This window comes from Apteryx mantelli, chromosome 10 (assembly GCF_036417845.1).
Source record: "Apteryx mantelli isolate bAptMan1 chromosome 10, bAptMan1.hap1, whole genome shotgun sequence".
Lineage (NCBI taxonomy): Eukaryota > Metazoa > Chordata > Aves > Apterygiformes > Apterygidae > Apteryx > Apteryx mantelli.
The window spans coordinates 1,035,975-1,052,870 of record NC_089987.1 but is presented as its reverse complement, the minus strand read 5'-3'; the positions used below and the strand labels follow the sequence as shown (position 1 = coordinate 1,052,870).

Here is a 16,896-nt window from a genome sequence, read left to right as displayed (position 1 = left end):
CTTAAGGATGGACTCATTTTGCAGCAGGTCCTTTCTGTTTCCAATCCCGTAATTGCTGTTATCCACCATGGGTTGCTGTGGGGTTTTTTTGTTTTTCTTCTTTTTTTTTTCTTCTTTAACTCTGCTGAACATGTGATGTAAATGAGAAGCAATGCTACTGAATAATGTTTTGGGAAGATTTTTGTCCCACAAGGCCTGCCATTGGACACAATCTGACCTTCTTTAAGATGTTGCACGCATTTCCTATTTTCTGACCATTTGCCATGGGGGGAGGAAAAAAATCTTATTTTTCTAAACTAGATTTTATTTTTGAAAACAGTTCAAATAATAAATAACAGCCTATTAACTCAGCATGCTTTAATGCTCAGAATCTTAATATAAAGACTACAGAAAGCACAAACAGCATTAAAAAAGCCATGCCCAGTTCTTCCTCCTCCCCAGCTCCTCTCCCCCCCAGTGAATGCGAGCTGTCTCTTTAATAATGCAAAGGAGCAGTAAATTTCAAGCTGAGGATGGGCAATAACAAGGAGAGTTATTTCCAGGGTGCCCCGGTGTCAGGCGAGTGGCTTAGGAGCGCACCTTATTAGTTCTAACAGGCTGGTTAGCATTGGGTCACCTCTGCGGCTCCGGCTCCCCGCAGCAGGGTCACTCCTCTCCAGGCGATATTTGGGGAGGAGGGGGAAGGGAGGCAATATTTAGCGATTCTCTTATCTCACAGCGTTTTTAGCATTGCTTGTTTTTATTTATCCTCTTTCTCCTGCTTTTATTCCTTGCCTTTCTCCTGCCCTCTCTCCCACCCACTATATCTCTGCAACCTGCATAAATTCTGTCTGTTGAGCAAACCCCTCCCAAATGAGAGCAAATTAAAGCAGAAACCATGTTACTGAGGTTTTTCATCTGTACTTCTTTTCAGAAGAGAAATAATTCAAATTAATCAGGCTGTGTTTGTGTATGGACAAATAACAAAGTACATTAAAATTTTTAATGAAAGAAAGCCCAACATGATTGCACTTCCAATTAAGCATGACTGTAGCATGACTACCCTAAATAAATGTGCGCGTGTGTGTATGAGCTGTGTATGTAGGATAACACCAAAATGCTACCTCTGTTTTTAGAGGCAAGAGAAATAATATTCAGGATTGTTCTTTTAAAAAAAGCCAGTTGAAGTAGCTTTTTAAATAAATGTTCTTTTTTCCCCCCTTCCCCTTAAATGAAATGGATTAAAAGCTGCACCTTATGGAAATATACATGTGGGATTTTTTATATGTTCCTATCTCCACCAGCCCCTTCCCTTCCCTTCCCCCTCCCCCACCCGCCAGTTCCCATCCAAAAATGAATGCAAAGAAATACTATTAGGCTGTCTGGTTATGTATTTTTTATGAGGCCATACAAGACACTGCCTGACCTCGTGCAGCTCATGTTATAACCACATTGAAGATGCTTTTCATTTGGGTTCTGCTTTTCAGCCTGGATGACCTCTATTAAATAAAAAAAAAAAAAAAGAAAAAAATGGCCTAATATGTGACCCCTGGGACTAGTCGCTTCAAGGATTACATTTAATTCATATGATAATATTGAAATATAATGTTTCTGTGTCTAATGTTTTGGATGTTTTTCCTTTCTTCTTTATTTCAGGGACCCTTTGAGTCTTGTCAAAGATTTTTCTTTTTTTTTAAATCAGTTTTGGGTGGAGGACAAGTAACTCATTCTTGGTGGTCAGATTCTTAAAAATCACCTTTCTTCCTTCAGAAACCATGCGTGAATACGAAAGACCCCTTTCCCCACTTTCCTTGAAGGAGAAGAAGAGAAACAAAGGCAGGGAAATTATTTTTTATGAGAAAGTGCGTCTGCCAGGATCTCTTCAAAATAAAGAAACATGCTTTGTTTTGGCATTTGCTTAACCAGTTGATAACAACTGACCTCCTTCTCCCTTCTCCCCCTCGCTCCTGCCCAAGTTGCCTGTCGCAGGAACGCTAACCGCCTTTAACTCCCTCGCCCTCCTCCAGCTTCTATTGTTTGTCTTGCCACCGTTGCAGGCACTTACACCGGTATATTTACATGCACTTACTGTACAAATACACATGCAAACACAGCTTCTGTGCTTGCTTCTGTAGCCCCTAGTATCAAAGCAGTGCTGTTCGTGCTACCCTAACGTATGATATAATATCCCAGCATTTCTGATGGACAACGCATATTTCAGGGGTTTATAACTTGTCCATAAAAATGTACTCTGGGATGAAACACGACTTGCAATGTTTCAGCTTAGGCGCAAATTTGCTTTTGCCAATTGCAAAAGTAAATTTGACTATTCCTAAATATTCTGTATGTAAAAATGCTTAATAAGGTGTATTTTATTTCCTGATCCTCTAATTAAAAACATATTCTGATGTGTACAGTGGAATTTAGCAATCAGTCAGCGCTCTGATCTAAGACCTTGTATTGGGAAGCAATGAAGCCCTTAATCATTCATGGTAATGACATATTTGTAAAAAAGTGACCATGCCTATGTACCAGTATTTTCACCAAACGTTTAATATAAGGTTGTTAAAACGTAGATGTAATGCATGCAGTGATGGTATATTTGATGCCAGAGATTTGAGCTCTTTTGAGGACCCAACGTAGTCTATCGGTGGCTTGTCTGTACTGCACTAGCTAACAAAAGCTGTGTCTTTGCAGAACAATAGGCCTGTGTTCGTGGTTATCCAGGTCCATAAACACAGAGATGCTACGTTTGTGATGCTTGCGAGGGGATACACAATTCTGACTTTTTTTTCTTTTTCCTACTGTCATTAGAGCTTTGAAATACTAAAATTAATTTGTGTGAAAATACACCTCAAATACCACTAATGTCGCAATGAAATAGCCCAAGCTAGTAATGTGTGGTTAATGCTGAACCTGGATGCTCAACCGTTGTATGAGCTATTGCAAACAGTACCGCACGCCAGATAAAGCGTAGCTCTCTTTGGGCGTCTGTGCATGCATGGGAACAACAGGGCAGGTTAAGGATGGAGTTTTCACATTAACTCGAATGCCATTGCGTTTATTTGCGTCATAGACTGAACCTTGACAGTTCTTGGCGAAAATCTAATTAGAGATATGTACGTTGCTCCATGCGTGTGTGCACGACATGTAAATGTATGCCAGTATTTTGTGTAGGATATTAAAAAAAATATACAGGCTTTTGGTTCTCTTTTGTAAGGCATTAAGCTGTGACCCTCCCCTCCTCTTTTCCCTCCCCCTGTAGCCCTAGACTTCATGATGCCCTGACTGCTAGCTTAACATGGAGTTGTCTTTTTTATTTTTTTTATAAACCCAGTCACAACACAGAAAGAGGAGGAGGAGGAGGAAGAGAGAGAAAGAGAAAACTAAAAACCCTGAAGGATGGTTCTCAAAAATCCTAAAGGAACCACAGGGAATTCCTTTTGAGCGCCACAGCGAGCCAGCCAGCTGAGGTAAGGCGGTCGAGCTCACCCTTTCTTCCCTTTCCCCCGCGCTCTCCCTCTCCCTCTCTCTTTTTGGTTATAAATTGCCGTTTCTTTACGGAGCGGGGAGGGTAGGTGGGTGGAGAAGACACCTTAACTTCTTCCCTGCTTAAGCAATCTGGGACCGGCGCTCATGTGAATATGCAAATGGGCTGCGGGCTGCTCGGCGGACACGTGTATGTGTGTACGCGCCCGCCGCCGCCGCCGCCGCCGCGCCGCCGCCTCTGATCCTCAACAGATTGCTGTTGTTTCGTGTGATCGCAGCGCTGCGCGCCGGGGAGAGCGGTGTGCGGGTGCCTGTGCGCGCGCGTGTGCGTGTGTGTGTGTGTGTGAGTGCGCGTGTGTGTGCCTGTGCCTGTGTGTGCCTGTGCCTGTGTGTGCCTGTGTGCCTGTGCGCGTGTGAGCGCGGCGCGCACGGAGCCGGCGCGGGCTGCGGCGCCGAGTCGTGACATGACGGCCGCGACTTCCCTGCACTAACGCGGGGCTCTTTGCTGCCTCATTTGCATGTCAAAGTGGCGAGGTGCGAGGGCCCGGATTAGTATGGAGATGACATAATAACGCCATGAATTAAATGCGATCACTTCGGCGAGCAGCCCGGGGGAGGCAGGCGGGGAGGGCAGGCGAGGGGGGCGCGCGAAGCCTCCTGATTTTTCACCACATGCTTGATTGATGTCAGAGGCTAACAGAATGCATCTTTTTATTGTTATGATGATGATGATGATTGCAATGATTATACTTATCATTAGTGTGAAATTTAAAATTTAAAATGGTCAGTATTGGGTGTGCATGCATATTCTGAACAGTAGTGTAAATCCTCTTAATACCAGACTAACTTTTTTATGTTTAAAAAAAAAAAAAAGACAGCATGCAGGATTCAGAAAATTATTAATTTATGAAATACAGTGGGTTGAATTACAAAGATTTTAATGCAGTTCCATTTTTATTGCGAATATACGAAGAGATAGGAGAAAAGATGGCAAAGACTTTTGTTATTAAAAGAAAATCTTTTATTGGAGGGATGTTTTAGAAATTTACAGTCAATGAAATTTAATTTTATCCTTAGCCTTTTGCTTTATCCACATTTTAATAAAACAGCCATAAAGAATAAAAATACCACAATGATTGCTGAACAAAGCACATCTCAGGCGGTTAGTTGTGGATCTGAATATGATTTAAAAATTGTGACTGTGTTCTCTGATCCTTGTTAGTGTTTTAGGCAGAACCCTTAAAGTCTATACAAAGGAGTTAGCTGGGGGAGACCATTTCAGATGACATGAAATACAAATTAATTACCAGATTAATATTTCATATTCAGTAGACCCAAACTTTTTGATATTTTTTTTCTATGTTTGCTTACCTGATAATCTGGATATACCGGATAAGGTCTCATTCTGGAGAGAGAGAAATTGCCACAGAAGTTTAGTGCTGATTGTGATGCCTGCCAGCAACCCTGATGCTATAAACGACCACTTACAAGTCTGCAGAACATCACTAACATTAATTCATTGGAACAAAAAATAAATGCAAAGCAACTCTATTAGTTTTTCTTAGGTATTACTGGGGACTTTAAAAGGATATACTAATGGGCTAACTGTATTCACTGGATTAATAAATAAATAGAACCCCCCCTAATTCTTGCAAGGGGTGGGGCTGGAGGAAGTGGATGCAAGTGACTCACGGTTAACTGAATAAAAATCCTGCGTAGAAATTGCCTGATTGATCATACTGTAGTGCACTAAGAGACAACAAGACAACTGAACGTAGAGGAGGGAAAAGGCAAGAGCAGCGAGAAAAGAACTGCAGTACAACCCCGTTACAACAGTGCACAGGATAAATCCACCTGCCTGTTCCCTGCCTTCCTAAACAATGGCCGGTGCCACCAGCTCGGTAATTCCTGTGCCACTTAGGCGCCACGCTTGCCTTGAGTTTTCAGAAACCCCAACTTTTAAATGTGGTGCTCGTAAATGTTCATTTTTCATCTTAGTATTCACGTTTTGAGTTTTCCATAAACTCATACAAAAATGTGGCCAGTCGCAAAGCGCACGTTAGTCTCCTCTATGGCAAACAAAGGTTCCCGTGGAAGCGGCTGCTGCGTGCAGTGCAGCGTGGGCTTGTGGCACCTGCCCTGTGGGCTAAAGGACGCCAAATCCAGAAGCTACTGTTAATATTCATGTGAACGGAAAGCATTAGCAACAGTGTTTTACCTCTTATGACAAAATTGCAAGACCACCTCTTCTTGGCCACCATTTCAGAGGAGTTTCTGAAGAATCAGGCGTTAGCTGCTTCCTATCATACATGAACACCTGTATTTGTGTTTCTCTCTCGGTGCACCTGAAGTGCTGTGCATGTGTATGTACCGCTTTCTCCTTGCTTCAGTCTTCTGTGCCAATAAAGAAGAAAGGCAGGGATGAGGATTGTTGCTATTGATCTGCCCAAGGGGATCATTAGGCATCAGTATCAATCTACAAATCAGTGGGCCTGTGTTACTTGCTTGGGCAGTCATTGCCAATTTGTTCCTATTAGATGGCCGAGCCCGGAGGTGTTTGATGAGCAGATTGGGTCTTTATCTCAGCACTGGAGAGCATGCAGACTTGCAGGGAAACAGTGGAGCTTTAGAGGATTTTTGTTGTTTGTTTGTTTTCTTTTACTGAAATCTGGCTGCATTTTTACTGCACTGTAAAGAATTTTGTATGGCTTGAATATGTTTCTAGTTTATATATAGTTTTCCATATCATCATATTGAACATATTGAGAGTTAAGGAGAAACTATTTTAAAATAATCCACTCTATTTTATTTGGTATGTTTACCAGCAGCACTCCCTATAAAAATACATATTCATGCCAGATTCTTTTGTTATCCTTTCCAGGTCAGACAGAACATTAGAAACGCAAACAATTTTTCTTTCGCTATCCCAGTGCCCGTTCCTGGGGATTTATTCAGTTACTGTTTGTGAGGTGACCATTCTTGCTCTATTTCCCTCTGTGGTTTAATTAAATAAATCAAAAATTAAAGCTTGTAGGTTATGTTTTATTTGAAAGCATTATTTACATTTTTCCTCTGAAATGGTAGTCCTAGCTTTTTGACAATATTAATTTGATACTAATCATTTTGTGAGGAGGGCTATACAGAATGTTTTAGAAGAGTATGTTTCCTCATCTGCATATTTTCTTTATTTTGTAATTTTTTATACTACGCAAAATGAGTGAACAGCAAAATTCTATAATTCTAAAAGAATGTAAATTAATAACAAAAGATGGATTAAAATGAATCATGTGAATGTTATGATCTGACATCGATGCTTTGTTATTTAATGCAAACCTTGATTTTCAACTGTTTCGTTTCACTCATGACATGAGCATCGTGCACAGTTTAAACATCTGTCCAGCCGTTAAAGACCCTATTGATGCTTGGTTATTGGATTTCTAATTTTCAGGTTTTGTCAGGGGGTTTAGCAGACTATATGAGTGTTTATAATTTCTAATGAGTTTAATCTGTAATTTGTGCCTATTACCTGTGACTGTCGAATCGCTTTCCCAGTATTTGGTCTGTAAAAATTCAAAACAAGAAATGCAGGCTTTTAAATAACCTGAAATATCTGTCATATCTTTTATATACAAATACGTGTGCAGTAAACAGAACATTCTTACATTCTTACTCTGTTTGAAGATCAGGAATGATTTTAATCCTGCATCTCTACTGCAATCACAATATATATTATCTAAATCCAAGTTTCTTTGAGGACTCTTTGGATGTATGTCATTTTTTCAATTGAGAGAAAATAGTGTATGTTTTAAGATACTGCAAGCCTGATTATTGCTGTTTTATTAGTATTTGATCAAATTCTATCTTGTTTTTTTTCCCTGAGACAATTCAGCTTCTCCACGTTCAGAGGAGAATTCACCTCATTCTGTCTGACAAGTGTTTTTGTTGTTGAGCAGTCTATCATATCTGTGTAAACATACATCTGTTTGGTATATGAGTTTTGGAAGCAGAACAGTTTTAATTTATTATAAACTTCATATAACTCATTAGCTTTCATCTTTACATTGCATGTATAGAAATGAATTTGGAGCGTACTGAGAGAGGATTTTTTTCTTAGGAGTTTGCTGTACAAATATTTATGGACCTTTTCCTTTGTAGTAGAGATTCCAGCTGAAATAGCTATATCATGATATCAACAGCAGGCTTTGACTTAAGGAAAAGGTTGCCAAAAGCTATTGTTTATTTAGTCGTATGGCATTTTGTATTGAAATTTGTTTTGCTACTATTTGTAAAAATACATGACTCTCTTGGGATAAGAAATCAGGATTTTTCTTATACTGTGGAAAAAAGGGAAGAAAAGAAACTCAGAAAATTAGACACAAGCATGTTTGTCTGTATGAACCTAACTTTGTAATCACTGCATAGTCCGACTGTTTGCAGTGTAAGAGGTTTGTTGCCCATTCAGAAAACACATTCATGGAGATTTTATTATGTTTTTTGTTTTAAAGATAATAATTTGTCTCTGAGTTCTAGTTGTTTATGTTTCTGTCTATATCTCTTTCCTCTTCCGTGTTTTATTTAGTAAGGTTTCATCTGTGAAATTTCTCCATGAAACAATTGATACATTCTCAGCACGCTGTGGTGAGTGAAAAAAAGCCCTTAGATTAATGGTCAGTGTCTCATACACACAAATTTGTGTTACGATACTACAGAGAAGCTGCGAATTACTGACAAGATCTAGAATAATTCCTAATGCTGTCGAAGGCTTCATTTTCTCCTCCGCATGATGGATGAGGCATAAGAAGTGCTTTCTGAGATCGTTAATGTGCATCATTCTGTTAAGTGTTATTAAAGTCCGTCTGTCTTAGGCAGCAGAAACAATATCTTATCCCTTATTTTGTCTCTCTCTTTTCTAAACTATAACTGCAGATCCTGTCTTTTACTAATGTGCCCTTTTGTTGGTGCTCTTCTTTTAATGGCTAGTTTATACCATAACGTTTAGGTTGTTTTTAGGATTGCATTTTCCCATTCAGTCAAAATATTGGCTTGTTACATGGGAAAGTACACAAAATTTCACGATTACCCTATTTGTAACCTGTAGATAATAATGTAACAGAAGAGGATCCATACTGAAGTATTTTATTTAAGCTTAGAAAATATGATTGAACTTTTTTTCGGAACCAGTGCCTGTGTTACGAAGATAGGTTGGTAGTGCAATCCGGCCTGATTCAGCCTGCATTGAGCAGCCTGGCTTGAAACCTTTGGGGAAGAAAAAAACAGCGCCGTCCTCCGTCAGATCCAAGTACGGGGAATGTTGCTTGGTGTACAGAAGAGTATCACACACTTCCACTGGATTAGTTGTTTAAAATCTGTGAATTTTTTAGATATAGAGTAAACATGATTTCTTCTTTGGGAGGGAAATTAATATAGAGATAATATTTAGAGGAGACCCAAACTTTTGCAGCCTTGTCATTTGGTCCTTTCGGACGTTGCTCCGTTCTTTCAGCTGGAGCACTTGACATTTTGGGAAGGGGTAGGAAAGGGGAAAGGGAGCAGCAGGAGGAGGGAGCTAGGCCAGGTACAGATTACAGATGGATCATATTAAATCAAAAGTAATTTTAACCAAACAGAAGAATTCACTTTAAAGGTTTTTAACCTTTCTTAAGAGCCAATTTTTCCTTAAGCCCTGTGATAATAAAATACGATATAATTTATAGAGCGCTTTCCATGGGTATGCATTCCTTTTTTTTTTTTTTTTGGTACAGTCAGATAAAACATATCCAACTGGGATGATAATCAAGAAAAAACAAAAAGCAACTGATCATACAACCATTTAGAAATGTAACATTCCTTTTAAAAGAGATTCAGACATACTTGGAAAGCCTCACTTATATACTTTTAATAGAATTATAGAAGTGTGATGCACAGCTGGTAAAAGCTCACTCATCCACAGCACAGCTAGTTTTTGAGTATTTAATTTTATATTTGAATAATTCTCCAGATCAGGCTATAATCATGAATGTCATATAAAAAGATTTTTTTCATAAATTACATTATTTCACAGATGTGCAAATACTTCTGTGAAAAAAATTACATTGATCAGTTTTTAATACCCCCCTGTCTCACCCTTCAGTCAAAAGAAAAAATAGCTTTTTTCCCATCTTTGTCTTCAGAAAGGTGCTAGATTGTAAACATCTGAAGGAAATGAAAGGGGGTTGGCCAGTCCACCCCAAATTCTTTCCAGATTTTCATTCCTTTCACCAGCAGCCTTCTGTTCTTAGAAGAGAGGGAGGAACAGCAAAAGAAAGAGAGAGATGTCTCTGTTTCTTATTAAAATTTAAAGTGAAAAGCATTGCTATATTTTACTAATTTTCAATCTGCTAATTTGGAAGGCATTTAACAGAGAGAAGTGCAGTTTAGGGAAGCGAGGTTAGACAACATGTGCATCCAGGCAGTTCTGAATGATAAACCAATGCAGGCAATTAAGAGCAAATTCTGGAGAGCAGACAGCAAGACACAGTCCACATTAATTCTGACTTTTTGTTTTGTTTGTACTAATTTGACTTTTAAACAGAAACTTATAAAATCATGTTTATTTTTTATAAAAAAGTGACCCTTTTATCAAGAACAAATTTTGCAATATGGCCTGTGCTCTTCACACTTAGTACTTATGTTGTACTTAATTTCTTTGACAGCGCTCAGGTATGCCTGAGAGCAACTGTTCTGATTTTGTGCCACGGGTTCTTGTAAACATTCACATTTACTCCCAAAACGTCGCTAGGTGCTCGCTTAGGAGCAGGTGCTTTCGCATTAGAACTGCAGTTTAATTAAAACTCGGGAACACTTTTCTTTCATCTGTTCAAAACATTTAATTGAGGAATAGGTAATTATGGAAAACATATTATTACATGCAGTGTATCTGATGATATTGTATATTATTATGAATGGAAAAGTGTGCCTTAATGTTTAGTTCATGGATGACAATTCAGATAAATGTGGATTTCAAAGCTTTCTCATCTAATATACTATTTAGTTACACTTTTAAGAGAAAAAAGGCTAAAAATAACTTTATAAAAATAAAACAAGGTGTTATACTCTGACTGTTTGGTCTTAAATCATAGTTGCTTGCTTGTTTTTCAGGAAATTTAAGCACCAGATGCACTTGGAGAAAGCAATCTAAACATCAGAGTTTATTTTCAATATGCAAGTGGTATAAAAATATGCAAACCCTGATCATAGTGCTATGGAAACTACTCCACAAAAATGTGGAACGAAAGCTGTTACTGTAAGTGTGGTTCATGTATTGTAACAGCTGTGACAGCCTGATACAGTTTAACACTTGTTCAATTATAAGAAAATATTCAAAAGAAAACTTGATTTAAATCAAGATTTATAATAATCTTCCAAATTTACAAAATAAACCAGTAACAAACACTGTCCTTCTCAGTGGTACACCCAAATTACTATTTCAGTTGACTCCAGACGATGGAAGCATTTCTCCCCTCTCTCTCCAGTTCCAAAAGCATTTTTCAGGGTTTATGTTACAGTTATTTGCAGATTATTTTGGGTCTGTGTTCTTTTATATCCACTTAGCAGCTTGCAAGGAATATTTCAGGAGCAGACCGTGCTTTACATGCATCCTTTTTGGGGAGCAGGAGAAATGGGTGTGGTGGATTTAAAAGTGATTATATATTTATGACAGATGGTTTTCAGTTTATGCAAGTAAGCCTAAATAGACACTAGCACAGAGACAACCATTCCTGGAATTTGGATACGTATCATTAGGCTCTTTCTGTTAATCAAATGCAAGAAATATAGTAAATGTATTTTTATACATGACCTGTGAACAAAACTGGCCAATGTATATTAAACATAATAGGTCTTTAAAGGAACATTTATATTTTCAGTTAAACTTTTTTTTGATTTGTTACAAGTTTTACCTATTATCAGGGTTTTAAGAATATTAAGGATTAAAATCGTCATACTGCATAAATTTTAGTTATTTACTATAGTTTATAAGTATCATGAAATGACCTTTTTCTGGCTTCATAAAATCAGTGACTTAATATAATTTAGAATCTGAGAGTGTAAGTTCCTTGATTCATTTATCATTTTCTACTGAAATTTGTTTAGTCTAGGTAGAAATCCTACTCTTTACTTTTCCTACCAGCAATATATGCTTTGTACATTGGAAACTAGAAAACCTTTGTGTCTTTTCTTTTTCTTTTAAGCTTGACCAAAAATAGTCATTATAGATTTCTTCACAAAAACCCAGACTTTATAAATAAAGGCTGTTGACTGATGGGAGATCCATGCCCAAAATGAATGCACTGTATGACCCATATGACTAATTTTTCAGAACTGCAAAGTGTGTTAATATATAATACATATTGAATTAGTGATAGGTTTTGACTGTATCCCAGGCAACTCATTTATGAATGTTATTAAATATATAGTTTTAATAGCTTCAATAGGAATTAAGTTCTGAACTTTCGTATAAACAATGTTTATAAATTATATATATATATAAGTGAGAGTAGGTAGATATACAGTAATTTATTTTAAAAATTCTGCTTTAGTTAGTATGAATGATTTCAATTGGGATCCTAAAATCGCCAAACTGAAGCTCTCATCTTCTAAGGAATTTCAGTTACCTGGAGTAAAACGTTGCCTTAGAAATTACTGACGTAATAGTCCCCTTGGGAACTCCATAGCAGTCAAAGTGAAACCCAACAATAAATCCAGGGCCACCTGGATAACTACCATTAAAGGCTTTTTCTGTGGAAAAACTCTTTAAAAGCTTAATTCTTCCTAAATGTAAAGTTCAGTGATCATGTTTCTATACAACTTTCATAGTTAGGTCTTTTATTTTACTTTGTTTAAATAACTTTTCAAAGCATCTTTGACAGCAAAAACACTGCGTTTTTCATGGATGGCATCTCTAACTTGCCCCTACATCCACTGAAGCCCAGTCATAAGGGTTTTCAAGCGTAGCTAACCTTTGCAGTGCTAATAAGTCAAATTAGTTTGCAATGAAAGTTGGAAACAAATGGCATGATAACAGGTAAAGAAGTACACTTTGCATTTTTTTAAATTAATGAATCATTATAAGTCAAATCTTGCTTATGAGTTAATCCTGCAAAGTGAATTTTGCGTAGAAACCTCTTCCTGCATTCAAGTGCCTTCTTGGGGATGGAGTCCTGGTCTTGACGTCTGCTGAAATCAATGGCGGGTTTGTCTCGGCGACTGCGTTCCAGCCTTCTCCTTACACAGAAATCCCGTTGAAGTCAATTGAATTTTCAGCAAAAATTGAAGGTAGAATGTGCCTGAAAAAATGAAAAGGGCAAAATTGATAGACTTAACAGCTGGTAGACTTTGGCAACTGAAAGATGGTAAAAGGTTATACCACTTAGAACCATTATTTTGCTCTCTTACTGCTGTAAATCAGGATTAATTTCATTGAACTGAGATGTATTAAAATGGTATAAACAAGATAAGAATTGGACCCCAAAGTGTGTGTATTTCTATTTCTATTTTGTTTAAACTACACCTGTAGATAATTGAAAGGAAAAACACATGGATCATGAAAGAAGATTCCTTGTCAGAAGCTGGTTCGACTTTCTTATTCCTCCTGAATGGACCCAGGAGCGCCACAGAGCTGGATATGGTTACTTGCAAATTTTGATTTTTTTTTTTTAAATGATATTGCTTAATTATGGAGTGGGGGTTTATAACTAGACAAAATAAAGCCCTGCTTTAACCCCAGGACCATTGACCTGATCATTAGGGATTATTTACTTTTTTTTTTTAAAGGAAAAAAGCATAAGACCTTCAGTGACCGTCATGGTCTCTAATGTATACAAGTAGACTGGCAAAATAGCTCAACTTTGAAAGCTTAATGTAAAAGTATCAAAGAATTTTCATGTATATGTGACAAACTGAACAGTTTCCAGAGTGCTCGTCTGTTCTGCAGCTCATCCATTACGTGAATGAGATGTGAAAATAGTTTCTTATTTCTTTGAGATAGCAGCAGACCGCACAAGCAGCATTACTTTAAAAATGCTGGCGCTAGTTTGCATGGATTTATTCTGAATGAGGGGGTATGTGTGGTCCAGCTCATTTAAAGAAAAAAAATCCTGCTTTTAAGGGGGGGGGGGGGATAAAGGCACTTGCATTACATACTATAGCACGGTACCAGGAACTCCATGCCAAAAAGTTAATGATAGGTAAGTTGAGAGACAGCTGAGGTTAGCTCTTCTTGTTTGCTTCAAGCATATATGAAAACAATTTGAAACCATTATTATATGCATGCAGTTAGTTTATGTGATTACATGTTTCTAATTGTGTTTTTATTCCTTCCTTACTGTCTTCCACTTTTGCACTGAATTTTTATTCTATCTTGTCTTAAATTACTATGTAAGGTCTTTGGGGAAGGATGGCTTTCTATTTGTTTAAGCAGTGCCTAGCCATCACCAATGATTTTCATTATAATACATACATGATGCACATGTATATATATATATATAAAAAATAGATTGTAATGACTCCAGTTTCTCCAGAATTGCAAGTTGTGTTTTTTTACTGTATCAGAAAGGCAACATCTGACTTTAAATTAAAAATATTAAGAAACAAACAGTGCCTCCTCATACCAGTGGAAGTTTTATGGCAATGTAGCTCATTATCAAAATTTTTAAAAAGGAAAAAAGGAGACAAGAAGAAAGCATGTTACTCTTCTCAATTGTCTTTTAATATTAGCTAACATCATTAGTTATCTACTGTGTTCTCCACATATACATCCATGTCCAATAGAAATGTGTGCTTTAATATTTTGATATTTCAGACCACATTAAAAAATAGACCTTTTTGATTTTTATAGAAACATAGATATAAATAGATTCTGTTTCAGTGTGTATTTACATATGGCCATTTCACAGATTACCTGGCATGATTCTTGGAAAAGGATCCTCTTTGCTATTATTCTGGACTTCACTAAATTTACCGTATTCTAAGTTGGTACATTAATACAGAATTTTCAGTAGTTTTATATGGATACAATATTTGCTTCATATTTTTCTGTGGACTTCCAATTTTAAACAGTCTCTATTTTTCGTATGTAATGCGTGATATTTTTAAACAGGCTAAAATAGTTATTTATACTATTTTTATCTTGAAAATTATATTTATTATTCATTTTCTTTTTGGTTTATTTACCTTATCCTTCTCTTATCACCCAGATCCTTTTTTCAAATGCATTTATTTTCAAATGGCACTTTTTTACTTTTAGTATAATTCTGTTGTTTAGACAAGAGGGTTTTTTCATGTAAGTACCTAAAGAACTTGTTTTGATGTTCTCCCCAAACCAGTTTTATGTAGTAATCCATGCAATCAAATGTAGGAGCCATCACTCATATTAGGGGAGATGTTTTGTCTACCAAGATCTTGGATGAAAACCTATCCTGATAGGAATCCTGATTTCATTGAAAACACGGAGCTCTCGTTAAAGTGCTGGCTCCAATGAATTTACCTATAGGGACACAAATGCGTTCTCAGGGTTGCCTGACCTTAAAACGTTTGACTTTGGGGACACTGTATACGGCAGCCACAGAACAACTGGTCTCATTGAGCACAGTTAAGATTCCGAATTTTTCTGTTTGTGCGCTCGGAGATGGAAACAAGCAGGAATAATTTTCATTCATTCTGCATTTTGGATGTATGTTGGGACTATTTCAGGAACTATTTTTATTCATGAACCACTGCTTTTCTGTAAGTTTTTGTTTTTGAGGAGAAAACAGGTTTCCTACACATAGTACAAGACAGTAGTTTGATAAGTGACACACTGGATATAATATGGGCTAGATTAAGATGCTGGGCAGAGAGAATTTACAGAATGTTGTGTTAACTCCTAGAATAACTGATGAAAAAGCAATTTCTGCTCCTTCTTCAACTTACTTCCTTTCACTCCCCTGCTAGACAAAGCAAAGCCTTTAGCAGCCCCTTGACCTTCTTTTCGCTGCTTCTCCATGCTGGAGACAAACGACCATCAGCACTGCAGACACTGGCTGCCTGGAGCAGTTCGGTGAGCCCGTCCGCAGCACCGTGAGCCCACCCGTAGCCCCGTGAGCCCATCTGCATCCCCGTGAGCCCACCTGCAGCCCTGTGAGCCCATCTGCATCCCCATGAGCCCACCTGTGGCCCCACGAGCCCACCTGCATCCCAGCGAGCCCACCTGCAGCCCTGTGAGCCCCTCATGGCAAGGTCCTCACGTGTCCTCTCCTGCCTACACACCTCTGCCATGCCTCTGCGGTGGCTGTGGCCGGTCTGGCCTCGCCACTGGACCTTGGCCCGCTTTGGCCGGAGGAGTTGGGAAGCAGCAGATAGGAGATGGGAGGTCGGCTGAGGTGCCGGGTGGCAGCGCTGGGGTTCCCGCCGCAGGAACAGCGCTGCGGTTGGCTCCTCTCCGGAGCCAGCGACTGGTCCCGGGGCCCCCGCATCGGGCCCAGGCACAGCGAGGGAAGGGCTTGGTCCCCGGGGGGCTGCTGATGTTGGCCTCAGGGGAGGCTGTTCGGTTTCTGACTTTTTGACCGGCTGGTTGACTGGACAAATACTTTAATTCTTTGTTCTTCAGTTTCCCATCTGTAAAATAAGGATAGTTTTCCCCCCGTTATCCTTTGTCTTGCCTGCTGGGCTCGCACGCTCTCGGGAGATGATGTGCCTCTTAGGTGCGGGCGTAGCGCGCTCAGCACGGTGAGGGCTGCTGGGGCTCGTGCGCCCTTGTGGGCCTATAATGCGGCTAATAATACGTGAGATAAAAAGCACTTATGTGATTTAGGAGCATGAGAGCTGCCAGCTTTCAATGGGACATAGGTTCCTATTTCACTGAAGTGCTTTTGAAATTTCCACCCTGCAATCCTGAGAGCACCTCAGAGTGGCACAGAAAATCCCGGGAAGTCAGCTGGAGTCCGAGGGAAATGCAGCTGGCTTTGCTCATTTGCGGGCACTTAATCCATGCGCCGATGCAAAGGACCAAAGGCTGCTTGTTCACGCGGTGCAAAACCTTTGATCTGCTCTCAAGTCTTCGAGGAGTCATTGCATCACGTAGGTTGCACATAGCATCACGGACGGTGGCGTGATGTCAGGGAACAGCCCGGAGGCAGGAGAGCAGCCTGGCTTGGGCTGTTTCCATCCGTTACACGAGCGATCCTGACACACACAGCTTATAAAAATCACACGCTGGAGATGGCGGAGAGGGACACCAAGGTCGCTTGCTGCTAGTGATTATTTTTCTGGGTGTTGTTAACTTGTTACTCAGCGGTGGTTGGGGGAGTTGAAAAGGAGAGGCTTTAGCTGGAAATTAAGAAGGAAAATGCTGGGAGGAGATCTCAGGAGCAGAACATAATGAACTATAAAAGGAACTGATGTTTCAGTGACAAT

The 16,896-nt window shown here is 38.9% G+C and overlaps 1 long non-coding RNA gene across 2 annotated transcripts in view; it reads left to right on the top strand.

Moving 5' to 3' along the window:
- The window catches only part of LOC106498821 (uncharacterized), a 352,888-nt gene that overhangs the window by 56,624 nt on the left and 279,368 nt on the right, over positions 1–16,896 (top strand). For both annotated transcript variants that reach the window (XR_010885271.1, XR_010885270.1), the window contains exon 3: positions 3,317–3,452. This is a non-coding gene — a long non-coding RNA (uncharacterized lncRNA). The remainder of the gene's footprint in view (positions 1–3,316; positions 3,453–16,896) is intronic.